Raw genomic sequence first — 27,951 nt, 5'->3', positions numbered from 1 at the left:
TTGAGGGCTTTGGCAGAGAGCATTAGTGAGCAATTGAATTCCACAGATGAGATATTCTGTCATAAGTGTATCTTGAGTGGAGTTTTTGTTATTACAGTTCATTAACAGACATTTTTGAAGAACATTTGTAAAGACGTCAAAGAATTGGGTGGATTTAGTTGAAGAACTGAAAAAATGCGGGAATTGAGGCTCATGAAAGTATAATCATTTATTATGTCAACAAGTAGAATGGTTATAATACGGAAAAGGCTTTCAGAAACTGGGAAGTTAGGGACTCTAATGAGGTTTCTAAGGTTAGCTTTTTAAAACCATCCTGTAATCCAATGATGTGACATACTGACTAATGCCCTCATTGCCGTTAAGAGCTGGAATCTAATTAATCTAAGACAAACTTAAAAATACACTAATAGCAACATCCCTGTTCCTTATGGTATATAAAATATAACCAGCGTTAATTCAGAATCCTGCCCTTAATACTTGCATTTGTTTTTGATTGTGCTCCACTAAGATTTGCTTGTCAACTTCATTACTTACCAGCTGTATTTCCTTTGCCAAGTTACCATCTGAGACTCAGTTTCCTTATTTATAAAACCAGGATACTAATTGTAGCTATTGTTAGGGTTGTTGGAGGATTAAATCGATAATTTTTATACAGTGCTAGCACATCTGACCCCCAGAGAGAGTAGCTATTATTTTCAATGTTCCAAGCTAGCCCAATTGTCCAAGGTTTTTCTGCCATGTAAATTTCACATCAAAGACACAATTCAAACTTTCAAGTACCAAGAAGATCTATTTCCTCAAGAGCCACAGCAGAAAAAAAAAACACCCTGTTCACTACGCAGCCTCTTGCATCATCAACAGCAGCAGCCCACAATTTAATAATTCTGTTCTGGGCATGGTACACATTCTCAAGTACAGAGAAAACTTTATGACAAGAGAACCAATGAGGCTGCAAGTTCCCTCACCCCAGGCCTGTAATCTATCTGTAACATGAGAGCGTATAGCCTCTGAGCATTTGAAAGCTTTTGGAGGAATGTAGAAACAGGCAGAGTGCAGACTATTTTTTAAGCTTGCTGACAACCGAGAATGGAGAGTAGGTGTTGCCAATGGTCCATAGAGAAAAACAATGAAAAACTGGAAATGTTAGAGCCCTAGTATGTCCACAGTTAGACACTGCAGAAATAGAGTGGGGATTTTTAAGAAGGCCCTAGAGCACACAGTTTCTGCAGAGGAGTGCAGTACAAATGTCTCTAGGTTTTGACTCAAATTTTGGACTCAAATGATCTAGATTTGAATCTCAGTGCCCCTCCTGAGCAATCTCTTGGCCGTGACCAGTTAATGTAAGCTCTGAGAACATCAAGCTGTGATCAGTAAAATGAGGATAATAATATCTGTCTAAAAAAGCCATTCTGAGAATGAATTTACATGGGCCAACGCCATTCATTCATTCATTGTTCAAACATTAATTTATAGCAGAAACATTTACCAAGTGCCTCTATGTGAGGCACTGTGCTAGGATCTGGGGAAAGAGAGATGAATGAGAATCTGATCCAACTGATTCTACTGCAAATTAGAGTTTAAAATTCTGTAAGCTCTATGATCTCTTAAACAAATGGCTCCTACTTGTGATTCCAGGGCATGAAATATTAAATGGACAACTGTTCCGGTTGACGTGATGTTGGTCGATCTGGAGTCCCACCAAATCGGCTTCCCCTTGATGCTCAGGGATGCTGCTGAGTCACTGCCTGGGGACTCCTGGAGGAATTGGAAAACCACGACACCGCAGTGCAAGCTGCCTTTCTGTATTACTCAATGAAACGTCCCATGTTTTGTACCCCCCCAAGCAGGATTGGCCTTCACAGAGTCTAAAGAGTCAGAGGCAAATCCTAGTGGCTTTGGAGTAACCCGCATTTTTTCAAGAGGCTGATGAGAATTCCAATGACCTTCTAGCCCAGAAAAATCTGTTGTGTAGCCTAGCGTAGAAAATTAGCCTTGATTTTGACGTTTAGCGCAGCACCTGGGACATAGGCACTCCGTGCATATTTGCCCTGGACTTACATATTTGCAAACATATTTATAGGTGCTCCATATGTATAAATGAGTAGACTCCAGCACGGCAACCTTTCCATCTCTCCTGGAGTTGCCCACCGTGGGGGCCATAAGAATGTGCCTCCAGACCCTTACACACTGAGAGCAGTGTCAAATGAGGGACTAGCTGCTGGGCTTTGAAATCCACTGTTGTGTTTGTGCCCAGGATGTGCCTCCCACAGGCGAATCCTGCCAAGGACTAAGCGTGATGGAGATACTAAGGAGACTAAAGGACTTCTCTGATGGGCAACTTTATCTCAAGGACTCACTGATGCCTTTGCCGAATCCTCTTTTGACTTGATGGCAGGCAGCTATGATGCTTGCACCTAACCTCATCTCCCTCTCTTCTTCACTTAGTCAGACTCTCATTATGTTCTGATGGCCTTCCAGCCTTTCCTGGCTCCCTTCCTGTTCTCTCTTACATGGGCATTTCTCCAATAAAATCCTGGCATGTTTAATCCTGTCTTGTCATCTGCTTCTCAGAGGACTTAGATTAACACACCTGCCAATTGCCTCATCCCATTTTCCTCTGGGAATTCACATTAAATTGTCTGGCTGCTGCTTGTGGATCCTATAAGAACCAGCCCAAGACAATGACCATCTGTGAGGCTGGGCTGGAGTGGGGTGGCTTAGAGGTTGAGTCAACAACGGAGGGGTATTCTCCCAGGATCGCTTAACAGGAGCCACAGTTGATGCTGGGCAAGTGGAGCAAGCCCCGTCTCTAAAAGGAGAGAGAAGCACATGAATTGGTGAATGATCTAGTCAAGTCAGTAGCAAGGAGGGAAGCAGAATAGAATCAGGAAGAATAAATGGACTGAAGAGGGCAGTTCAAAACAAAGAACATCAATTAGTGCTTAGGGAAGCTTACTTTTCAGGTAGTGCCTGCCTGATGTTCATGATCAGGGCAGTTCTGGAAACTTAAATAGACCACACAGGCGTTTCTAAGAAATATTTGGTGCATAGATTTTGGTACAGGGTGGTGGTCAAGATCAGGGAAGCTGAAGGAGCTGGTGGGACTTCTCAATAAAGAGCCAGACTGGGAATCAGCAGCATACGACCCTCCCCAACCTTGACCTTACTCCTTGACCAGATGCACTGATTGAAAGGAAGTGAGGGTCCAAGAGGCCTTTGGAGAGAAAGACTACCTGGGGATCTTGGCAGACAAGCAGCAATGTGTCACGATGGAAATTCATGAGGAGTAGGACCAGTCACTGCTGCATCCTTGTGCTAGCATTTCCAGTTACTAGCTGGGAGACTTTGCACGTGTTTCTTCGTCTGGCTTCACTTCAGTTATCCCATTTTTATAAAACCAGGATAATAATACCAGCCTTGAAGGTCACAGTGAAGTTAGAGATAATGTAAATATAGTGCCTAATACAATGTCTTGTGCATAATGGGTGCTCAAAATATGGCACTTATTATTAATATCAGAAACCGGGAAGTCTGCATTAGCAGGGTTGTGTCAAACCAGTTAGCAAATATGTAGTCCCAGAATTCTGATAATTAAAAGAATGGGTTATTCTGAGTCCCAAGAAGTTTTTCTATCTTTTATATTCAAGTGGAATTCACTCCTAGAATAAGACTTATTCTACTACCCAGGAGTTTCTCATTCACAAGCCTTTCCTTCCTCTTTTCAAAGTCAACTAAAATGACTTTCATCAGGGCCGGCCCCATGGCTTAGCAGTTAAGTGCACGTGCTCCGCTACTGGCGGCCCGGGTTCGGATCCCGGGCGCGCACGGACGCACCACTTCTCTGGCCATGCTGAGGCCGCGTCCCACATACAGCAACTAGAAGGATGTGCAACTATGACATACAACTATCTACTGGGGCTTTGGGGAAAAAAATGGAGGAGGATTGTCAATAGATGTTAGCTCAGAGCTAGTCTTTCTCAGCAAAAAGAGGAGGATTAGCATGGATGTTAGCTCAGGGCTGATCTTCCTCCCAAAAAGTAAATAAATAAATAAATAAATAAATAAATAAATAAATAAATAAATAAATAAAATGACTTTCATCAAAAAAGGAAATTTGTTGTGTCCAGCAACTGAGAAATTCAAGGGACGCACTTGTCCTCTGGGGGCTGGACCAAATGGTCAAATGATGCTCTGAGGCCCAACTCTCTTTTCCTTAGTATTGCTTCATTCTTCTTGAGGAGGCTAAGATGTCTCAGGGCATCTCTGGGATTGTAGCATCTTCCCAGACCATGATGCCAGAGAAAAGAGGGCATCTCTTTCCACATAATTTCAGCAAAACATCTGGGGAGTGATTGATTGACCTGGTCTAGTTTAGATGTCCATCCCTAAACCAGTCACTGTGGCCAGAAAGTGAAAGTATCTCTGATTGGCCAGGCCTGGTCCCCTGCTCACCTCTGGATCTAGGGAGAAGAATGGGTGAGGAATGTTTTGAGGAATGGTTATGTAGATAAAATCATATGCCCAACACATCTGCTCATAAGGGGTCTTCTTTTCCTTCCATCTTTCTTCTTCATCACCAAATAGTCCCTAGAGGGCCACATCCCTCTCTAGAACTAGATGTTCTTACAGTTAGCAATTTGTTCTATTCAGTCTCACAGATTAGGGAACTGTTCAGAGATATCTGTTAGATATTTAGACCGAAGGATAATATAGATCTTAACCCTAGAGATGAACATTGGTGTGGAAGCTTTAGTTTGGTGTGTTAGTTAGATTTGTCTCAGATAAAGGACTATAAAGAGAATCTCTCTTCTAGTTGAAGGAATAAAAATGGCTTCTCAAATCTTCTGGGTCTTAAGTGTATAAAGTGACTGTTAACTCACCCCAGTTCATAGCTTCTTAGGCTCTGAAACAGTCCTAAGATATTGGGGGTGGCTATTTTTCCCTCCCATCCTCCCTCCTTTTCCTCGCCCCATTCTAATGGTGTGTGTAATGAATAACATGTATCCTCAGGATCCAACTGCTCCTGGTGATGATGAGATTCCTCCCCACAAGAAGGATGCCGGGGCACATCTGTGCTGTGTCAGGCCATGACACATTGGCATGAAGGAAATATTCCCCACGGTGCAGATGCTGCTGGCTTCAACGATCTACTGCCTCTGGCATTAGTTCTTTCTTAAAAACAGATTATGCAACACTTCATTTATTTACTTACAGGCGATAATTATTAATTTTTAAAAACTAGGCAAAATATACAAATACAAAGAAGAAAATACAAGCCACTCATAATTTTACCCCCCCAAAAACCCCTAATTTAATATGTTAATGTATATCATCCCAGACTCTATCTCCACAATTCTGTTTGATTTGAGTGATGGGTTCCTAAAGAGCTCACCTAATTTAAAAATAGCAAACTGTGAAGCTTATTCTTTCATAGGAATTAAATATAGAGTAGCAGAGGATGCGTTCTTAGAGCACATGAATCTACAACTCTTAAGCTGAAGGACACCTTTGCAATGTGCATCTGGTAACCAAGTAACCAGATTTTTTTCCTCCAGGTTTTCATTATCCTTTCCTGGTTATATGATGACTTTGATGAACCGTTGTCTTATTTCACGTGTTTCTTACTCCAAAAATCACCCTTGAGCATATGATTTCAGGCAATATTATGACCTTCTCCATAACAATTGCTTCTAACGTTTGGTTCCAAAGTTGTTGACTTTTAGAAATGTTTTCCCATCCTAGTATCAGTGCCTAGTGAACGTTTTGTTGACATTATTTGAAGATATAAAAATAAAAACAATTTCAAAAAATGAATGAATCTAAGACTAACAGTGTCATGGTCCCTGAAATCCCACACATAAGGGCCAGTGCAGACTACCATGTGGATCCCAGGATGGTGAGTATTTCTTATTAGCAACCAGGGAGCCCTAGTCACAGCATAAACATAGATTCACATTTGCTCAGACCTCTAGATTCCAGGTTCTTTGAATCCTGACAGATTTTTTAAAGTTCTGATGGATTTATATTATTTTGATTTTATGACGAGATTCTAGACATTTCTATATCCCACCACTACAGATCCACAAAAACTATGACCTTCCTTTCTGTGTATGTGTGTGCGTGGATAAGCCTTTTCTCACAGAAATAGTGTTCACAGTGAACACTGTTCAGAAACTTGCTCTTTTGACTTAACAATATATCATTGTTTACAATGTGTTATACACAGAAAATAATTCAGACTCAGCCAAAACAGAGACTATGCTTTTCATCACTCCATTTAAAGTGTTCTTACCAATTAGAGACAAACAGTTGGAGACACCATATGCCTGTGATATGCCCTTTATCTAAACCTTTGAAATAAGGTGTTCCTGGTTCTTATTCTAGTCTGTGGACTCCAAAATTCCTGGCAAATCCCGGGTCTTCTCAAAATTCCTCATTGAAGGGGAAATTATCTAAATGTCCCTCACTGCTTTCGATGTTGGAATAGAGCAGCAAACTCGGTCTGGGCTCTTCCAGATCAGTGAGCCTTGATGGGAGTCAAGTAATAAAGCACAGGCAGTGTGATGGACCACTGCACAGCATGACTGACAAGAAGGAATCTGGCTGAATTTAGAGGGCACGGGAAGGCTGTCCCATGGAAAAGACGTCTCAGCTGAGACCTGAAGTGTTACCCTTCAGAGGGAGAAGCCGGGGTTGTTTTGAGAAGAAGAGAACAGTATTGCAGGATGATGGAATGGAGTGTTTGAAAATCTTGAGGGAAGAGGGAACATGGCAATTAGACTTTCTGAGAGGCATCCAATTCCATAACACCCAAAGCAGAAGGATGGGGAATCTGAAGGAACATCCTGGGGACAGATTTCAAGTTGATGTAAGGGGACGTTCAGTGAAGCCAGAGGTGACCAGAGACATCATGGCTTTTCTCAGTGTTGTCCCAGGAGTGTGTAAGCAGAGTGAGATTGCCACAGGGGGAATCAAGCTTTGGAAGGGGGGTCAGAGAGATGACCCAGATATTCTCTGATCCTTTAAAACATCCTTCCTAAAAACCAAAGTCCATAGCCAGAGCCTCATTCCTTAGTTTTGTGACTTCGTGTTTTTCCTTTGGCCAAATACCAAAGAATATTATTCAATCCCTGTAGAACTGTGCATAGATTTCAGCTTGTGTTCAGCACAGATCTCCTTCAACTGTCACTCATCTGAAGATCTGAAGAAAATTTAACTTGCTCTTGGGCATTCACTTAGTGAAAAATAGAATTTTGAAATGTGTCAAAAAGCATCTTTAAAAAGATGAATCAAGTCCATGGCCCACACTGGATTTTAGAAGTGAAAGGGACTTTGGAGGCCAACAAATTAACATCTTCATTTTACAGATAAAAAAAGGAGGCAAAGAGAGACCCAGCGAACTGGGCAACATCTCCTGGACAGTGAGGGCCAGAGGCAGGGCTGGTGAAACAGGCCTCCTGACTCCCAGGGCACTGTTCTTTTCATTCCATCTGGGCACTTCTGGGGGCAACTCTTGAGAAATAACATCTATATATTTCATAGAAATTCAACTTAAGTTCAAGGAATCAAATATCTGAAGAGCTGCCATGTGTCAAAGGCCCTCCCTCTGTCTGGGACGATCTTCTCTCATTGTTCACCTGGCTGGCTCCTTCTCATTTTTCAGGTCTCAGCTTAAATGTTGCATCCACAGAAAGACATCCCATCTAAAGTTGATCCCTTACTATTACCTCTCATGGTGTCCACTCTTTCCTTCATACACTCAGCAAAGTTCATTAGTGCATGTACTTGTTTACTTTCTCTCTCCCTCATTGCCCTGTTAAGTCTGTGAAGTCGAAGGCCAAGACTGTTTTCTCAACTCCTCTCCATTCAGTGACAGCATCATGCCCAGTAGTGGTGGGAGGGCTGGGATTCTACACTTGCCTCTCTGCACCCACCCCATTCTTGTCCATCCTGTTCTGGAGCTGGGAAGCTGACTTTTATGGAGTGTGTCAATAGATTCCTCCCTGACCTCCAGCTTCTGGTCAGGTTCTGCCAATTGGAGGTGCAGGCGGGAGAAGATGGAGGTCTGTTTTGCTTCCTTTGCTCCTTCTCAGGGAGTTCGAGGTGCGTTGGTGGAATCCTTCTACCCAAAGCCACAGCTTCAGTCTTTGCCTCTCTCCTGGAGTTAACCACTCCCTCCCCTCCCACTTTGGGTGGTAGAGGTGGTAATGGCTCCCCTCTGTGGCTAGCTCTGGTTAATGCATCACACCACTGTTTCATTTTAACCCCACCCAAGACTTCAGAGATATGTAAGTACTTTGTTAAAATTTTCTCAATTTTCTCTCCATCTGAATGTGCTCTTGCTGCCTTGCTGAGATTCTAACGGATGCAGTAGTTGTTTGGTAAATTTAATTACACATATTAAAATGGAGGAAAGATCATATACATTCTCTAAAGATCCAGGGAGGAGGTCTGGATAGGAACTTCAGTGAAACATAGCAGCGTGTTTAAAGGAAAATCCACGAGGGAGATGCGAAGGCCAATCACCAAGGAAGGCGAGTGGGTCTTCTAAGTAGGACTTCAATACACGCTTGTGAAGTGAAATAGTTTTCATCATTTCTATGCCACATAGATTGCACATCAAGGGGATGGGGCAGACTGCATGATCTTGGTGTGACAGTGAGTCTTTGGGGCTCACCTACACACAGTCCGATGGGAACTGCCACAGCACAAATTTCCTTTCCTCTGCTGAAAAACAAAAAGACAAGACTAAATGATTTGTAAGACCTCTTTCAACTCTAAAATTTCCTGATTCAGTGTTTCCGTGATGTGGGCCGGCTATGGGGTGACTTTGAATTCTTAGGAAGGATGAAAATGACATCAGAAGGAGGGTCTTTAGTATCGAGTGTGTGAAGGCATCTTAGCAGCTGTTAAATCTGCCATTTTGTCAGATCTCTTCTTGGAGAGCCCTGCCTCTCCCCTTGACCCTGGACTTTAGGTCAAACAAACCCATCCACGTACCACGTGGCCTGTGTCCACCCAAAGCGAATTTTGGATTTCTTGCAGGCAGGGACGGAGTTTTACTCGTTGTATTCTCCGACGTGGAAACTGGCACATTGAAAGTGCTCAATGAACACTCAGAGAATGGAGGAAATAAATGTTTGTGGCAGTATTTCCTGGCTCCTCCTGGCCACTGCCTTCAATTCTATTTTGATTCTGTATTTTCCTGGCTCTTAACTCCTTTTGACTAAATTTTCTGTTCCTGGCCCCTTATTTTCTCCTGGGAACCAGCAGTGGCTGTGGCTTCTCCAGAACTGGCCCTTTATACTTGCTATCTGGGAAGTTTGCATTCACATACCGCTTCTACAAGTTTCAGGAAACTACCTTCCCAAACATGCCCTTTTAGATGCCACCTAAAAAGCAAACCTTGACAAAATCTCCAAGTTATGTGCCAAATGGATCTCCCTCTGTATTTCAGCCTCATCTCATTCTTGACCTTACTTCAACCCTAACTCACATTTCCTTAACCCCTATATGAAAGGGCAATGGTTTTCTGAGTAATTAAAGTGCTTAGAATATCTAAATGTCCTCAGCAACAAAAAGCTATAATTCCCCTGTCCTGAGAAACTATCACACACCCCGAACGCTGCAGTAGTTGCCAACAGCTTTGATAATAAAGAGACTGCTTTGTGTTCATCGACTCCTGTTTCCTTTTTTCTCTTGGGCACGTAGCTAGACTGCATTTCCCAGCTTCCTTTGCAGTGAGGTGGGGCCATGTGACTGAGCTCTGGCCAATGGAATGTGGGCACCAGAGATGTAAGCCACTAACAGGCCTGGTCCCTAAAACCTCCCACACTAACCTCGATGCTCTCTCTCTTCTTTTGTCTGCTGTTAGGATGCAGGTTGTCAGTGACAGATTCTAATGCCCTCAGGGATGTTGGAGCCAGTAGATGAAGGAATCTGAGTCCCTAAATGATAGCAGAGTCACTGGGTGAAAGAGACTGGGTCTTTGAATAAAACACAGCTTCCCACCTGCTGACTTTCACTGGGACATGACATTGACAAGAAATAAGCCTTTGTTGTGTCAAGCCACTGAGATTTGAGGGCTGTTTGTTGCAGCAGTTGGTCTCCCCTGTCTAATACAATGCATCTACTTGCCCTAAACTTTGAGGTTCCATACCAGCCTACTTGAATCTCTAGGCTGGTGCTTCTCATGGGAGAAATTTGACCAATTCTAAAACATAATTCTACCAAGAAGTACATATTTAGATAGAAACAGTCCTTTAACTATCTTTCCAATGACATGTGCATGTGTGTGTGTGTGTGTGTGTGTGTGTGTGTGTGTTCAAGGTTGAGGGAGCTTCTTTCAGGGAAGGAAACAGATTGGCCTTGATGTCTAATAATCTGGTACATGCTGTTACAACTAAAATGACCCACATCGAAAAATTGCACTTAGGAAGGGAAAAAAAGAAGCTATCCCCATTTGCTCTCTGGTGGCCAATGATTACTGTGGCAAAATTATTGTCTATTCTCCCAGCCTGTGCTGTTTTTGGCCGAGGATCCAACTTATGACCTTTCTAAATTAAAGTTTTCCCTTGGAGAAGGATTTGAAGACAGGAATTGGACAATTAGGAAAGAACAGATAGGTTTCTTCCCTGTAGAGCAGGCCAGCTACATCATGTCCAAACCCTGAGATAGGAAATGCTTCCCCTGATTAGCCAATTACCATGTGCATTTCAGTAATTTTGTTCTCTTCATCCCATCAGCTGCTGCCCAGGCGCAGGAAATGAAGGAAACATCAAGTTGTTTCCTAGTTGTTTTTTGGTCATTTCTTTAAGAGATTTTATCAAAAATATAATAGGAGAAAAACCAAGGCAAGAACGACTTCATTTTGTCATCTCTGTTTTGTTGCTCTGATTGATATCCACCTTTTCTTCTGCCATGAGCAATGAACTGGCCAATGTTACTACAGCTGGGATAATCAGCCGAAATATGGGAAATCCAAAACCCACTGTATCTGAAGAGAATTCCAAAGGCCACTTGGAATTGTTTACCATGGGATTTCTTCTTAAATGATTTATTACTCTGTCAGACCAATATGGCCAAATTAGATTGCAATTAGTCCATCACAAAAGGCTAAGAAATACTCCTTTAATTTGCTTCCCATTTGAGCATTCACATGGAGTTGGAAACGTAATTGTTATCAGTAGCAGCACTTCCTGTCAGTTTTTCACAGACCAAAAGTTCTTGACCTTTAAAGGAGGAGAATTTTCACTTTTCCAATGTCTTGAGATCATTGGGGGTGCATGGCGGGGACATAGGCGGACTTGGGTAGAAGTATAGATTTTGCCACTCTCAGTTAGTGTGACTAACTGAGGGGAAGGTCACATAAGCTCTTGAGGCCTGTTTCCTCTTTGGTAAACGAGTGAGTGCAGGGTCCACATCGAGGGTTACTGAGAGGTCTAAGTGAGAGAACAAAGGACAGTGCCTGGATAGGTGGCTGGCACTCAGGAGATGTTCAAAAAATACTGTCTTTCTCCCAGAGATTGGCAGTGGAGACCCTGGTGATCTCTTTGCTATCCCCCGTGAGAACTCTAGAAAAACAGTATAGGTATATAGTGGAGGGAGTGGTCATCTGGTGGGAGAGCCACCACAGAGTCGACAGAGACCCTAGAGAGGATGGTGTTTCAATCTCACTTCACAGAGGAGGAATTCGGGCCTGCAAGAGGGGAAGAGACGTGTCTGATGCTGCTCAGCTAGCAGGAAGTGGAGCCAGGACTCAGACCTGCTCCTTTGTTGCCTTTTATACCATGCAATCCTTTATTGAGCATATACTAAGTGCCAGATATTTACAACAACCTCATGAGAAAGGCTTTATTATGACTCCCATTTTACAGACGAGGACACTGAGGCTCAGAGAGGCTAAGTTTCTTGCCCAGATTCATACACCTAGTGAGTGGTGGAGCATCCCTGGTCCAGTGGACTCTGAAACCTTTATTCATCACATTGTTTATGCCACCGGAGAGAGGCTTTGAGATTCACTAGTATGTTCCAGTTCCAGAGGTCAGAACTCCAGACAGACATACAGAGACAAACTAAGGGTATAGGATTACTAAGCCAAGCCTTTTCTGCTTATTTATTTCATACCAGATGTGAAAGTTCAATCAGCAAGAACCCCTCCAGCCAGCAAAAGATCTACTTCCTGTCCATCTTTTTAGACTATATACTCCTGATGACTTTCAAAGGGGCTCGGAGCCCAGATTAGTTTGACAGGATAACAGCTTGGTTCCCACAAACACCCTTTCCAAGTCGCTATGAGGTAACTTCAGTTCACTATCCAGTTTAGACTGGATTGGCCAAGCTCCAGGGAGTCCCCCACGCCCACGGCAGAGCCAGCATCTGGATGACTAGATCGAAGGGTGGACACAGAAAGCCCAGCCCATCCCTTGGCCAGTTAATGCAATCTCTTAAAGAGTTCTGTGTGAGCAGCTGCAGCACCCCAGAAAGATCTTGGCAGATGACGCCAAACTAGAGGAGAACAGATCTGGGGAGGAAATATTGTTTGCAGCTTGGATGGCATTTGCAATATTGCTGTCTCCTCTTTTCTACTGAATTTCAAACCTGTGACTTTCTAACAAAAGGATTTTCTGGCCCAAACCTGCAGCCTGATGTTGCAGAGAAACCATGCAGGAAAGTGGAATCAGATGGTGCCAGGGCACTCCACAGTTCTGAATCCCTATTTTCTGAGAGGAAGTAGAGCACAGTAATGAAAGACATGGTGGCCTTGCCACTTCCTAGCAGAGTGGCCTTGGACAAGCTTCTTACCTTTTCTTGACCTCAGTGTCCCCTTCTATAATAGGGAACAACAACAACACGTACCTCAAAGGATGTTAAGGGAATTAAGTGAAGTAATAGGCATGGAACCTCCAGAACCATTCCAAGTCCATGCTAAGTGCCATGTAGGTGCAATGTATACCATTATTATATTTTCTCGTCAGTAAGGTGGGGATAATAATAGCACATACACAGGATTGTTGTCAGGATCAAATGACCCGATGATTCTGAAGGACCTAGCATGAAGCAGGTGCTAGGAGATAAACACTGGGTCTGACCAGAAGTACCTCTGAGAGTGTTGGCTTGGGGATCCTGGAAGCAGACGCCCAAGTCTTGTCTCTGCCAATTAACAAATAAATATTATACAGATCAGGTTATTGATGTATGCAGTTCATTGTTCCAGGAGGTAATAATTAAGGAAAATGGGAAAGTCAGGTAGGCAGCAGGGCAGGCTGGGGTCAGGACTTCTGGCTTGAACTGACTCAACCATTCAAGATCATCGTAGCTTTGGGCAAATCTCTCCTCTACTTTGACTTCAGTTCTCTCTTCTGTAAAAGGAGAGTCTAGGTGATGACTCAAGTTCCTTTGAATGCTGATATCAAATAATATTACCTTTGGGCGTCTCTCTCATCCGCTGCTGATGGGAATGGAAAATGGAAAATCACTCGAGTGAGCAATTGAGCAATATCTAGTTCATATGAAGATGTTCTTGCTCCTTTGCAGCTTGTGTCGATAACTACCTATTTGCTCATTCCACAGATATTTTTTGAGCCCTCAATATGTGCCAGACACTGTTCTAGGAGCTGGTGATACATAAGTGAACAGAACAGATAATATCTCAACTCTCAAGAAATGGAGTAGACAAAAAAATAAGATACAATAAGAAAGTCAGTGCTTGAAACAAACTGACAAAGAAGGGAGGGTTATGATTTTAGATGCGGGGCTGAGAAAGCCCCCCTAGGCAGATGGTGTGGATATTGAATGTCTGTTTCTGTAATGGATGGATCTCCAGCTTGCCCCAGTGCAGTGCCTGGCGTTCAGTAGGTTCTGAGTGAAAGTTAGATGAACAAATGCCTGAATGAGCAGAACTCGAATCCTGAAAAGACTGATTTGGATGCATATGTGAATAGTCAGTATATTTTCATCTGAAATGAATTAGCTCTGACAGTTTCCAGAGCAGGACTGAAGTGATTACATTACCATTATTTTAAATCTGAGACAGGCTGGGGGAATGAAAGCCACATTCTCCTCCCAAACCAGGCCAAGCAGTGGAGGCCCAGAGCAGTTAGAGGCGTTATTTGCACATTGCTGCTCCCTGGTGGTGGTATAAAAATATAGCCACCACTCCACATTTGCTCACGTTTAAGGTAAAATGTGCCAGTGGGCATGTACCACCAGCATTGGAGTATTGGGATCAAACAATCAGAGAGGTGACCATATCTGTCAAATCCAGAAGTATGAAGAGAATGGCCTTAAGGGAAAATGGCTAGAATATATGAAGTGAGGACTATTTCACATAAATCAGTACAGTGATAAGGCATCTTCTTTTCACTATGGTAGAGCAGATCATCTCTTCTCAAATATCACTCTTCACGAGTTTATTGTGATCGTAATGGATCAGAGCTCTTAGAAACCTAAGATATTTCCCAGTCCCAGGATTCCAGGAATGTTTCCTAGGGAATTTGTGTGTGGAATTTAGGGACCTCTGAACCTTTCCTTGGGAACCCTATTCCCAAAATGTATAAGGAGGTGTCAGATCCAAATAGCTGGGAAACTCTGATCCAGTTATTTAAGGCAAGTCCTCCATGAAATGAGAGACGTGTTTATTTATCACTGTGGTTCCTCTGGCTGGAACATTCTATTTCATTTATACACACATTCCCCATTTTACCTCTCATAAAGGTGACTAGTAATCAGATTGCTTCTGTCACTGACTGGACTTGTGACAAACCTCCTAACCACTCTGAATCTCTGTTTTCTCATCTAAAAAAAGGAGAAAAAGAATATCTACTAAATAAGGTTAATCGACACATTAGTAAGAATAGGCATGTGAAAGAAAGTAGTAGAATACCAGGCACCTATTAAATGTTTAATAAATGCTTTTAAAAGTGAGCTTATTAAATATCAATATCTTTATAAACTTAGAAAGCATTCAAGATTCATAAGTGATATGAAGCTTATCTGATGAATTATTTCTGGTGTTAGATTCCTTGTAAACTATGAACAATCTATCAAATAATGAAGATTTCTTATTGATGAGCTTTGTCCATATTTTTCCAGGTGTATTTACGTCAGAGAGTACTTTGAAAGCCAGTAAGAGGAAAATTTTGCCGTCTTTTGTGTTTGAAGGTAATACTGCTGATCCCATTTCTGTTCACACTTAGTTCTGATTGAGAATAATATTCTATTGTAAAGGCTAATGTTTTTCCTACATCATGTACCCAGGAAAACTGCTCTGGGTCTGCATCTTGGAGTTCCTATTTGCAGAATAAACTCCTTTTCTTTTAAATCTTTATAGTTCTTATTTTTATTACTGCAACAGTAATACGTGGTTACTGTAAATAACATTGAAATATTATAGAAACATATGGCCTATAAAAAATATTTTCCTTAATTCCAGCCTTCTCTCAAAGGTTCGGCTTATTATTATGTTCATTATATTTAATGAATATACTGATGTGTGTAGGTGTGTTTTAACAAAAATGAGATCATACTAACATGTTGCTCTGCAACTGGATTTTTTTTTTAAACTTTATATATCTTGGATAAGTTCTACATGAGTCTGCTTCCTCTCTGTCTCTCTGTCTTTCCATAATTGTTGTGTAGTTTTTTTGTTTGTTTTTTTTTGGCTGACAAAGATTCGCCCTGAGCTAACATTTGTTAGCTGAGCCATTCTTCGTCTATTTTGTATGTGAGCTGCCGTCATAGCATGGCCATTGATAGATGAGTAGTGTAGGTCTGTGTCCAGGAACCGAACCTGGGCCACTGAAGCATAATGTGCCGAATTTACCACTAGGCCACCGGGGCTGGCCCCTGTTGTCTAGTATTTCACAACGAGGTGTAGCTGTTGTAACTCTGAACTTTCCCTTCCAGGTTGCCTGCTGTTTTTGATCGACAGGAGATCAAAGATCCCATCCATGCAAGGTCTCTCAAAGACTGGAGAAAAAGAAACAGCGAGTGAGAGTGCCCTCACCTGAGATGGCAGAGCAGGGAGCAGCAGTGGGCAGCCAAACCCATGGAGGCTGAAAGACTTGGGGGCATTGTGAACAATGTTCCTTAGCAGCTAAAAGATGCATGATACTCTATTGATCTCCTCTTGCCTATAAGAATTAAAGACTTTAATTGGTGAGTTGCTATGGTTTATATTTTAAGCTTCAATGTCATTCATTCAATCAACAAACATTTTAAAGTGTCTACTATGAGGCAATCAGGAATGCTGAAATAAATTTGCTTACTAGATCAAAACTGGTTAGCATCCACAGGGCAGGAATCAATTGCATTCCATTGGACACAATTCATTTGTATTTCTCTAGATAAGAATATGCATTATTATCAGTTTTCTATGATTCACAGAGTAGTAAAATAGTTCAAAGAACATGAAAGGCAGAGATAATTCAGAAGGGTATATTAGACTGGTCACTAAGAATATTTTCTAACCATCTCAAAATCTTTCACACTTTTTCCTGACAAATATCACATCAATATACAACTGGAAAAAATGCTGCATATAAACACTAAAACAATGGAGATAAAGGCAGTTAAAGAATAGCAGAATTAATCCATTTGTAACATGGATTTTGAAGAAGGAAGGTATACCAGGCTGAGAAACTGTTGTATGGAAGCAGAAAGAAGTATGGTGAGTGATGGAGATGACACACATTGTGAGTCAACTTAAGTGGACAACTTGCATGGGGCATTCAATGTGTATTAATAGGTGATGGAGATTTCACCATAGATCACAGGTATCTCGTTCAACCTGAACTTCCAGGTCAGCCCAAACCTCCCAGGCAGTGACCAGTGTATGCCCTAGCGTCTTCTCTCCAGGGGCTGCAGATGTCCAGGAGCTCCTTGCTTTGCTCCTGGCACCAGCCCTGTGGCTGTTTCTTGCCTTCAGGTTGGATTTCCTTTTTGGAGCTGGCTTTGACCCTTAGTTCTTTCTAAGAAAATTGATCTTTTCTCCTTTTAGTGTATTTCTGGTGATATTGTTATGGCCGTAGGCTAGTATCCAATCACTGCGCCACTCAGATGAGCCTGGGCACAGGCCACTCCATCTCTCACTCAGTGGGCTCAGAAAATAGGAAAAAACTGCAGGCTTTTGGAGATGCTTCAAACATCGTGTTTTAAGAAGATTCAATTTATTTCTTTCCTGTCCAGCTCTTGTTTTGAACTCAAATGTCAGCTGAGACAGGCTGTCTCTGGGGATTCAAATGGAAAGACTCCAGTCTTGTTCTGTATTCAGAGTCCTTCATCTTTTCCAATCTCTGACGGGATTTCAATGGTGGGGGTGGGATAAGGCACTTTAAGGCTTTTCCAGTCATCTCTAAATCTTCTACTGCTCCTGTGTTAGTTTGGTTTGTAAATTGTCACAATGTTTGGTACAGTCTATCCTTGTTCTGTTCCACACTGAGCCACCTCCTTCCTTGATTTCCAACAAAAATCTCCATCCACACAGGACCCGTGTGAATAAATCTGATTTCACTGGTTGTAGGGCCTGGAAGATAAGGATTATAGAATCACAATGCAAATAACTCAAAACTGAATACTAGCAACCAAAATCGTTTTCTTAAATCTCCTTTAGCCACTCTGTCATGCTGCTCGACTATTTTCTCTCTTTTCTTCCTACTTCTTCTTCCCTTTCCGTGTCTCCTCCTTCTCAGGAGGAAAACAGACAAAATTTTCTCCATCTCCTTTTGTAGAGTTAGCCAACTCATTCCCAGCACCTTTTCCGACCCCCAAGGTCAAATCCAGACCACCTTTTGTACGTTAAAGACTCATGTATCCAACACTGTTCTTAGCTGCAGGTAACAAAAATGGATTCTGGATGAATTAAGCAGAAGAGCTTATTGAGGGAAAATTAAGGAGCTCAAGAAGTGACGGCTGCTGGAGAATCAGGCCCAGGAAATGGGCAAAGACGGGGAGACTGGGAGACCAGAGTGAAATCATGGAGCCACTGCTGGATGGCGGGTGGCCCAGCTGGCACCACCGCTACCATGGGTCTGCGGAGACACCACTGCCCTGGTAGGCTGACTTGCCTCCCATGGGGACCCATACACATAAGAAGGGGTTCAAGATCCCAGAAAACCAAATAAAATGACAACTGGCCACCATAAATCATTAAAATGCTTTGGTAAGTGAAGAGCTGTCTATTCTGCATCTCTCTCTACCCTTCCCTCTCTCCTCCCCCTCGTCCCACCGCAGGATCTGAAAGACAAGTTGCCCCGGGGTGGAGACTGCTCCCATCACTGATCCAAATTATGTCCCTCTGTCTCCCCACTCCTGACTGTCTGCCCCTTAGAAAGAAGAATTGGCTACAATCAATTTTTTTTTTTTTTTTGCTGCAATCAATTTTGGTTTTAAGCATTTTGTTCCTCATGACTATACTTTTATCTACTTCAATCTTCATGACAACTATATGAAGTAAGTACTGTTATTCCTATTTCACAGATGAAAAAACTAAGGCTTGGGCAGGTTATGTGATTCCATCAAGGTTACACAGCTAGAAAATAGGGGAGACAGATTTCAAACTCAGGGCTGTCTGATTCCAAAGTCCATATTCTCATTTTAAAGTTATTTTATTTTTGTCAAGACTGTATATGCACATAGTTTAAGAATCAAATTACTATTTTGTATGTACTTCTATGTCTTTAAATAAACTACTTATATTGTCATTTCTTGATCTGTTTTAATCATCCTCCTCTTACTTCCAATTACTGGATACAGGTATTTAATGCTCTTCTCAGTCTCCTCCCCTGCTGTTATCAACCTTCGCTTAACCTACCACTATAAATCTATCATAATTGCTTAGAAACTAACATCAATATTCAGTGGATACTTTACAATGACTGTGTAAACCCTATTGACAGTAAAGCCATAGATTATAATATACTGTTATTGTAAATAGTATCTTCTCTTGGAGTTCATTTTATATTTGTTGCTGATAATTAGAAATACAGTTGATTTTTTATATTGATCACGTATCCAGCAATCTTGCCCTATTCATTTATTAATTCCACAACTTATGTATAGTTCTTTTGGCTTCTCTACATTCACAATCTTATCTTTGAATAATGGCAGTTTTTGTCTCCTTTCTAATGGTTACTCCTTTTTTTCCTTAAAGTAAACTTTATTGAGGTATAATTCATATACAATAAAATGAATGACTTTTAAGTGCACAATTCAATGAACTTTGACAAATGTAAGTACCCAGGAGAGTATTACAACAAATAAGATTTAGAACCTTTCCCTGAGCCCCTTGCTGTTCAATAGCATCCCTCGTGGTCAACCCTAGGCAAACACCGATCTTATTATATTTTTCCTTTTCTAGAATTTTCTACTTTTGTCCCCCTTCTCATTTATTGATGCTGGTTCTTTAACCTTCTATCATTATGTCTTACCATTCTTGCCAGGGGTTTGTAGTTGTATTAATCTTTTCAAATAAACTTTTGACATTGTTGATTCTCTTTGCTGTGTGTTTGTTTTCTATTCCATTGATTTCAGCTCTTATATTTGTTATTCCCTTCTTTGGATTTAATTTACTGTTTTTTAAAAAAGAACTTCTTGAGATTGATGCTTTGGTTATTGATTTTTAACCTGTTATCTTTTTCTAATACACTACAAGTTACCCTCTAAGCACAATTTATCTATCTTCTTGAAATTTTGATATATTGTATTTTCATTACCTTTAACTTCGAGATATTTTTAAATTCTCATTGTGATTTCTTCTTTGACTTAAGAGTTATTCAAAAGAATATTTCTTTATTTCCAAATATAAGGTTACTTTCTAGTTATTTTTTTGTTATTAATTTCCAGCTTAATTCTACTGTGGTCAGAACATATTCTGTATGATTTCAATCTTTGAAATTTTTTTAGACTTGCTTTATTTTAAAATATTGGTGAATATTCCTGTGTATACTTGACAACATGTATACCAGGCAGGTGTTGGATGCAGATTCTGTGTAAGTAAATTAGGTTGGTTGTGTTTTCCATGTCATCAAATCTTTTATATTTGTACTGCTTTTGTCTACTTTTCTGTGAATACTGAGAGAGCTCTATTAATATCCACCATTATGATTGTGGGTGTGCATATTTTTCTGTTTAGCTCTGTTAATTACTATTGCTTTGGATGTCCTAAGTCATACTATTAGTTACATATTTGTTTATAAATACCACATCTTTATGGTGAAATAAAACTTTTATCTCATAAAATAGCCTTCTTCAGCTCTAGTAATGTTTCTTGCTTTAAAGTTTACTGGGTCATACCAGCTATTTTTTTAAAATCAAATTTATTGAAATATAATTTATACAATAAAACTCACCCTTTATAAGTGTACAGTTTAATGAGTTTTGACAAATGTATATAGCTATGTAAGCACTACTGTGATCAAGCTATAGATTATTTCCATCACTCCGTAATACTCTTTCTTGCCTCTTTAGGGGCAATTCCGTCTAAATACTTGTCCCACCATATTCCTTTTTCTCTTCTATCCTGAGTTTTTTTTCCTTTAATTATTCTAATCTTTCCTTCTATTAGCATGTTATTATTATTTACTTATGTTAAAACTTACTGTGCTATATATATTAAAATTGTTATATAAGACATACATAATTATTTTTACCAAAGAATGTAATAAACTACTGACATATTCTCTTATTGGTTACTCTAAGCTTTACAATATGTTTTCATGACTTATTAAAATCCAACATAAAGTATTGCTTTTATCATATCCAGTCCGTACAAGGACAATAGAATTCTCTAACTGCATTTACCTACTCCTCACATATCTGTAATTGTTATTGGTTATTAAAATTCTCTCTATAGCTCAAACATTATAAGAATTTTTGTTAAATATAGTCAATATTTATTTAGATTTACACATGCTAATTATTCTTCCTTCCATATATCTTTGAGCTTCTATCTGGGACCATTTTCCTGCTCTTTGGCATTTCCTTCAGTCTGTTGCTGACAAATTCTCTTCATTTTGGTCTGTAAGTGTCTTTGTTTTATCTCTGTTTTTGAAGGATATTTTCCAGGGGTATAGGAGTTAAAAGTGTCATTAAAGACTAAGGTTGAGCATTTATATGGTGACTGACAAACAACAATGTACAACAAAAATTTCATAATAATGAAAAAAAAGCAAATAAAAAAATTAAAAAACAAAAAAAAAGACTAAGGTCGACATTATCTACACCCTCGTATTCCCAATTACTACGTACAGCTGTGAAAGCTGGACAGCGGAAAAGGTGGACAGGAAAATCATTGATTCCTTTGAAATACAGTGTTGGAGGAGAGCTCTGTGGATACCCTGGACTGCCAGAAAGATGAACAAGTGGGTCCTAGAGTAAGTTAAGCCTGAACTATTGCTGGAGGCAAAAATGGTAAAACTGAGGCGATCCTACTTTGGGCACATCAGGAGAAGGCAGGATTCTTTGGAAGAGAGAATAATGATGGGAAGAGTAGAAGGCAGCAGGAAAAGAAGAGGGCCAAACATGAGATGGATTGACTCCATAAAGGAAGCCATAGGCATGAGTCTACAGGAGCTGAGTAGGCCTGTTGAGGACAGGACATTGTGGGCATCACTCATTCATAGGGCCGCCAGGAATTGGAGCCGACTTGATGGCACATAACAACAACATAGGAGCTGGAGTTGGCAGTCATTTTCTCCAGCACTTTGAAGACATCGTACTACCATTTTTTGGCATCTGTTGTTTCTGGTGAGAGTCAGTTAAAGAAAATATATATTTTAAATCCATCCTTTTTTTGATATTTTCTGTTTTTATTTGGTTTTCATCAATTTTATTATGATATTATGATTGAGATTTATAGTGTTTCTTGAATCTGTGGCTAAGCATCTTTTCCATAGTTTTTTAATGTGTTTTCAGTCATCGGGTCTTCAAATATTGCTTCTGCTCCAATTTTCTCTCCACCAATGTTTTAAACTGGGTCTACCCTGAATCTGGTATGGCAACAAGTGTTTACTTTTACTCAACTTGTTATCAAGTTAATTCTCCTCTGTCATGTAATCTAACATTTTCATAGGTTGTGGGGATTAGGATGTGAGCATCCTTGGGGAGCCATTATTCTGCCTACTACAGAGCTCATACTTGTTTTATATTCTGTTAAGCAAATTATATAATTGCCAGTGTAAATCAGGTTTTGGAGCTGTTATGGACTGAATGTTTGTGTACCCCCAGAATTCATATGTTGAAGCCCTAATCCCCAGTGTGGCTTTATTTGGAGACAGGACTCTAAGGAAGTAATTAAGGTTAAATGAGATCATCATGGTGGGGCCTTGATCCAATAGGATTAGTGTCCTCATAAGAAGAGATATCAGAGAGCTTGCTCTCTCCCTCTCTCTCCAAAGAAGAGGTCACATGAGCACACAGCAAGATGGTGGCTGCCTACAAGCTAGGAGGGGAACCCTCACCAGACCCAAGTTGTTGAGAACCTTGATCTTGGACTTCTAACCTCCAGAATCATGAGAAAATAAATTTCTGTTGTTTAAGTCATTCAGTCTAAGGTAGTTTCTTATGACAGCCTGAGCTAAGACAGGGACAAACACCTCTGACCCTTGGTGAGTGTAACATTGAATGACAGGAACAGAAACACATATAGAGAGTAGCCTATTTATAGAGAGATGATACTCAGCATACCTCAATGTCAGTTGGTATCTTATAAAAAAGGAAATGAAGAGCACTAGTTAAGCTAGTGAGTTGGTGAAAAGGAAGTGGGATAAGAGAGCTTCTGTTGTGAATTTATTCTTTACTCTTCCATAGGACTTTCATTGAATTTCTCTTAAACTAGGAATTCAAAACTCCAAATCCACACACAGAATTAAATTGCAAGCAAATGCATCAATTGTGTCTATGTGTATGTGCAGTTTTGTGGTGAGGGAGTCTATGGCTTTCATCACATCTGAAAAGGTTTTTGACCCAGAAAAGATTAATCCTTACCATCGCCTGACCTCTGTTTTTGTAATTTAAGTACAGCTCATTTCCACTATTAAACTGTATATTCTTGAGATTCACACAGCGGGAATTATGTCTGATAGATTTTTCAGCGAACACATAGCACTTCCCACAATGCCTGGTACATAGTTTGTGCTCAATAAATATGAACTTATTTTTAAGTTGGACCATTGCTTTTGTGGGTTGAACAGTTGTAGAGTTAATGATTTAACCAGATTGTTTCAGTTTCAGTCACTTTACTCTAAGAAAGCGAAATATGTTTATAACAACATACTGTTTACAGAGCTTCTTGCCAAGTGGCCGCACTTCATCTTTTAAGAGGAAAAATTCCCAATTTGTTTTTTAAAACTTGTTTTGGAATTTTTAAGAGATGTTCCAGTGTTCTGTGGTCAGATTGTACTCATGTCTCCAATTGTACTGCCGCATTATAGCCCAGAGTTGGCACCAACGCATTGCTGGAAACATTATCAGTGGTAAAGGATGTACTACTGAGAATTTTATTAACACAAATGAGGTCCCCTAGGAGGAACTGAGGTAAGAAGTTTACTGATTACAAACCACCTCTGTCTAGAAATTTAAATAATCTGGACATTTAGATTCGTTAGATTTGTGACTTAAACCACTGAAACACTTTCCTGTTACAACAACGGAAGAGTTTCTGGGTTTTCTTCTCCAAAGACGTTTTGCTGGAGGTGATGAACACTGTCATGCAATGTGTTTATAATTACTAGATGGTTAGGGGGCTTGTTTTTTATGTGTGTGTTTCAGCAATGCAGAGTGACACACCATCTCCTCAGTCTTGGAAGAGCCTAACATTCTTTCTTCTTCAGTGCTGAGAATGCCAGAGTTATGGACCAAGAATTAGACAGAACTTTAGGGGTTATACATCTAGCTTCCACTCACTGCAGGAATTCCTTCTACTGTAGTGTGTTTCAAAGATTCTTAAAGTGCAAATGGTATAAGAAATCAATTTTACATGGCAAACAAGCCTGTGCACGTGCGCTCACACACACACATATTTCTGAAAAACGTTTTCTGGAAACAACACTTACCCTTACCATATGCAATATATACTGATAGGTTCAATTTCATTCTAATTTCTTCTATTGTGTTCTGATCATATATATAAGATATAAAATATATGAGATATAATATACGTCAATGCTGGTTGGGTACCCGCTAAATTGATTTCACGTCTCACTAATGTGTTGCAATCTGCAGTGTAAAAACACAGGACTACAGAATTACTGGCAGATGTTTGGTCATCCAGTCTTCATCTGAACAATTCCCCCCACGAGAGGTTTAATACTTCGTGAGCAGTATTTATATGTGTCAGACTCTTTGAATAACTGGTTTTTAATAGTGCCTACATATCGCATGCACTGGACTAGGCAGTCTGTGCCTCCAAGAAATGTTCCCTCTACGTCAGGCTTGAGCCTGGGCATGGCCTTAATGTCATGATGTGGAGAACCGTGTGGTCAATAAGGCTGGAAGGATTCTTCAATACCATTAGGGCTCCCCCTTGCTCTATGTAACTTCATGATACTAAGGTGCTCCTACTCTCAGTTGAAACTCCATTTTTCTAATATGATGATCCCCTCAAATATGTGGCCAATCTGATTAAATAAATGTTCGGGATGTTAATGACACCGCCAAATGTCTACTTAAAACATTTACATCATTAATTTCGTTACATTATATATATATATATATATATCACACATATATACACGATATTGTATAATATGAACAATATCATATAAAATGATATATTAGTTTAAAATTTTTTTCATTATCACATTTCATAAAACTTTATTTAATTCTCCACGTGCTTCCTTGATGTCTCTCTTTGGTCATCTCTAGATCCACTTTGTGAGTCAGCTAAGAAAGATGTCTAGAGCACATCAACTCCATTCCCATCTAAGTTATTTGAGATTCAAAGCTTTTTGGATGCATGATGCTATCACTGTAAATTTTATTTCAAGCCATCAATATCCATTTGCATAATTTTTCTTTCATTCTTCATGTGTAATATTTTTGGCAACCACTTAAATTTTTTTTATCACAACTTTATTGACATATAATTCACATACCATATAATTTATCCATTTAAAGTGCACAATTCAATGATTTTGGTATAGTCACAGAGTTGTGAAACCATGACCACAATCAATTTTAGCACATTTTCTTCACCCCAACAGAAAACTCTGTACCTATTGGCAATCACTCTACAATTCTTCCCAACCCCCAGCCCTAGGCAAGAACCAATCTCCTTTCTATCTCTATGGATTTGCCTATTCTGGACATTTCATATAAACATAATTATATAATATGCTTTTTTGTGACTGGCTTCTTTCACTTAGCATTATGTTTTCAAAGTTCTTCCATGTTATAGCATGTACAGAATTTTATTTCTTTTTATTTAAATTTGTTTTTAAAGTCACCTTTAAAAGATTTGTTTAAAATAATAACCAGTGCTTCCATCTGGAAAATCATATCCCCTCCCCAGAAATAAGACTAAATCTCTGTCAAATTCCTTTTCCTGCTTTGAAAAATCCAATACTGTCAGGTGACCTCCAACCCTTTGAAAATCAGCATTAATTGGGTACATTTTTGGCTAGTGTTTCTTGACAAATAGTTTTGCTTTGTTCCAAATAGAGTAATGAAAAGGACTTCTGTAATATTAGAAACCTTGTAAGCCCTTCAAAATAGGACTTCCTTTGTTCTGAGAAATAATTTTTTTGGGAAATCCTCATATCATTAGTAGTAGATAGTGGAAATCAAAGGGATTTTATGACCTTGAAGTCAATAAGGGAATAGAAAGTAATATTTCTTGAACACTTACCAAGAGCCAGGTGCTATGCTTGGCACTCTATATATTTTATCTGATTTAATCTTCACAACACCCTATGAAGCAGGAAATATTATCTTCATTATATAAATATGGAAACTGAGTGTTGGGTTTGAGAACTGGGTAGAGGAGCCTCCAGTTTCACTTGCCTGACCTTCCCTTGTACATTATCTCTGATCTCCCCTCTTTCCATCAGTCTCATTTCACACGATAAGCATTCCATTGATCATGAAGTCCAGCAAGAGTTCCATGTCTCCAAACATTGTGCTTTACGATGTTCAAGTGCCCTGTGGCAGAGACAGTAAGGCTTACTAAATATCCCATGTGCTTTGCTATATTTCCCAGCTTTCCTTGTAGTTACAACACAGCCATATTACTTATTCTGTTCAAATGGTTGTGAATGAAAGTGTCACTTCCAACTGGAAGCAGCAAAAGATGGTGTAAGCTTCCAAACACGTCTTTCTTACTGAGAGGACCCTGAAGTCACGTGCTAAGATGACGTAGTCATGACATGGTGGTGATTTCATAAGACTGGGTTCTTGAGAGCCTCTGGGGAACAGTCTCCCCGACGAAGCTGTACCAGACATGTGGCATGAGCAAGAAATAAACTAGTGTGTGTGTGTGAAGTTATGAATTTCTTGGTTAATTTGTTACCAAAGCATAACCTACTCTACCTTGACTCATACACATATTGGACTTACTTTCCTTTGAGTTCGACCAACTTTTATCAAGAACCTACCACATGGGCTAATAATACTGAAGACTTCCTAAGTGTTGGGATCTTTGTGAGTGCCCAATAAATAGCCTCCGTTTTCCCCAGCTGAGCTCTGAACCAAATGAGAAATAATTATAAAAGAGTCATTAGTCAGGGGCCAATATGTTACTTTTAAAAAAACTGACAGGGGCCGTCCCAGTGACTAAGTGGTTAAGTGTGCATGCTCCGCTTCGGCAGCCCGGCGGTTTGCAGGTTCGGATCTGGGCGTGCACGGATGCACCGCTTGTCGAGCTATGCTGTGGCGGCATCCCATATAAAGTAGAGGAAGATGGGCATGGATGTTAGCCCAAGGCCAATCTTCCTCAGCAAAGAGAGGAGGCAATCCTAACATCGGATATTAGCTCAGGGCTGATCTTCCTCCCCCCACAAAAAAACCTGATAAAGTTGATATTGGAAAATCAGAAAAGTGGGATTTGTAGAAAACCCCACAGGATTAGAAAGACTGATCCCTCTAGTCACAGGGGCATTTTTGGCGTGGAGAATCAAACGCTCATTGCAGACAACTCGCTCTTACGAGAAACCGGAGAGGATGGAGCTGCATCACATACGCCCAATTTTTCCTTCTAAACTTTCCAATCAAAAAACTTATTCCAGGGGTTGGCCCCGTGGCTTAGTGGTTAAGTGCGTGTGCTCCGCTGCTGGTGGTACGGGTTCGGATCCCAGGCATGCACCGACGCGCAGCTTGTCAGGCCATGCTGTGGCGGCATCCCATATAAAGTGGAGGAAGATAGGCAAGGATATTAGCCCAGGGCCAGTCTTCTTCAGCAAAAAGAGGAGGATTGGCATGGATGTTAGCTCAGGGCTGATTTTCCTCACAAAAAAAAAAAAAAAACTTATTCCATTTTATCTGGGGAGGAGAAGACAGACGTGTTATACTAATAGTTCCCTCTTTATGGAAGGAAACATCAAGAATGAGGAAGAAACTTTCTCCCTAACAATAGCATTCCTCTGAACACTTGGTACAATGCTTGGTACATAGTACCAAGTACATTGAAGCCACCCGGTCTATGGCATCTGTTATAGGAGTCTCAACTGACTAAGACAGATAGGTAAAGAGAAACCACAAAATAACTGAATGATAAGTACTTGACAAGTGACCAAGTTACCATGGGAGCAGCAAGGAGGGGCATTTGAGTCTAACTACATGACTAAATAATGCCTGAGTTGTGTCTTTATAAATTAGTAGGAAACGGACAAAGAAGGAGAGAAACCATATCCTGTGAAAAGGTAAACACGTGAGAAAAATGTGCAGGAAGTTTAAATAGCTCAATATATTGGGGAACTGCACTGGTCACATGGAATAGGGTGAGTACTAGGGGTAAGAAGT

Source organism: Diceros bicornis, chromosome 8 (assembly GCF_020826845.1).
Source record: "Diceros bicornis minor isolate mBicDic1 chromosome 8, mDicBic1.mat.cur, whole genome shotgun sequence".
Taxonomy (NCBI): domain Eukaryota; kingdom Metazoa; phylum Chordata; class Mammalia; order Perissodactyla; family Rhinocerotidae; genus Diceros; species Diceros bicornis.
This window is presented reverse-complemented; position numbering follows the sequence as displayed.